The following is a 1550-nucleotide window of genomic DNA, read 5'->3' as shown; positions in this document are numbered from 1 at the left end:
AATATTACAGTGATAAATACAACACACAATTGTAACTATTATAAGTCACTGCTACAGCAACGTGTATATGGTGAGAAAGGCCTCTCTCTCTCTCTCTCTCTCTCTCTCTCTCTCTCACAGTGTATTATGGGTGGATCAGTGTACCACATTTACCACACCAGTAGCCATGTGGTAAAGACAGTAACATAATTAAATAGCTGACGTATTACTAAGACAATATCAGGCCTTACTTTACTGCAGACTTGAAAACAGACTGACAGACAGACAGAGTGTGTGTGTGTGTGTGTGTGTGTGTGTGTGTTATAGTTTGCACCGACGTGGGCTGGTGGTATTGTCCTTTACCTTGGCACCACTGTAAGAGTATTATTTGTGTGTGTGTGTGTGTAATTTAATTATTCACCGGGTCGGTCAGGATCACTTGATGGTCGTGATGGTCAGCTTTTACCCTCCCGGAAGGGAGCTGAGAGCTCATATACTCCGATCTAAGGGCAAGGCTGTGACTTTCACACACGCATACACCCGTCCCCTTGCTCAAGGGGGACAGTAACCACCCACTTCGTCAGTGAAACTTTTCGCAACCTGAGCGAGGCGCGAATTCCCGTCCACCAGTTGGCAAGCGAGAACGATACCACTGCACCAGCGAGCGGTGTGTGTGTGTGTGTGTGTGTGTGTGTGTGTGAGAGAGAGAGAGAGAGAGAGAGAGAGAGAGAGAGAGAGAGAGAGAGAGAGAGAGAGAGAGAGAGAGAGAATTTGCTTATAAGACGGACGTGGGCTGGTGGTATTGTCCTTTACCTTGGCACCACTGTAAGAGTATTATTATTGCCTTGTATAAAGTTGTTCAGGTACACACGCGATATATAAACAATGGCAGTGTTGTAATATACTTGTACCCGCTCGCCTGTACCAAAGAATCTATCTATCTATTGCCAGACGCCTTAATCCCGTAAGGGGTGGCCACAAACAAATTGCCTCCATGTCGCCCTGTCCCCCGCCATTTCACTGCCCTGCTCCCAGCTCACACCCCCCTCTCTCATATACCTTTCCACTCCATCCCTCCATCTCATCCTTGGCCTCCTCTCTCTCCCCCCCTCCACCTCACACACATACACTCTCCTCGTCAGTCTCTCTCCATCCTTTCCACATGGCCAAACCACCTCAGTGTACCAAAGAAACAGGCATGGATGGTACGTTTGTGGAAATATCGTCATTTTTATGTGAGCCACCCAGGAGATAGGATGAAGGGACGTAACTCTCTCTCTCTCTCTCTCTCTCTCTCTCTCTCTCTCTCTCTCTCTCGTAACTTGATTTGTAGGAATTTTACGAAAGGAGAATGTTTGTTGTATTTAAGAGTCCTGACTCTCTCTCTCTCTCTCATACCAGCAAGGAGAGGTGATCTCCATGGCAACGCAGACTCACTCTCTTATTCCAACATTTATTTCGTAACACCTCAACCTTGGCGATTTATTCTGCTCATTACACCTCAGTCTCCCTATTTATGTTATCGATGAAAACTGTCATGTTAGTGATGAGAAGGGTAAATATTAAGGTGT

Source organism: Coenobita brevimanus, chromosome 18, assembly GCF_032717465.1.
Source record: "Coenobita brevimanus isolate Jiangsu-jjx chromosome 18, ASM3271746v2, whole genome shotgun sequence".
NCBI lineage: Eukaryota > Metazoa > Arthropoda > Malacostraca > Decapoda > Coenobitidae > Coenobita > Coenobita brevimanus.
Note: the sequence above shows the minus strand (reverse complement) of the source record.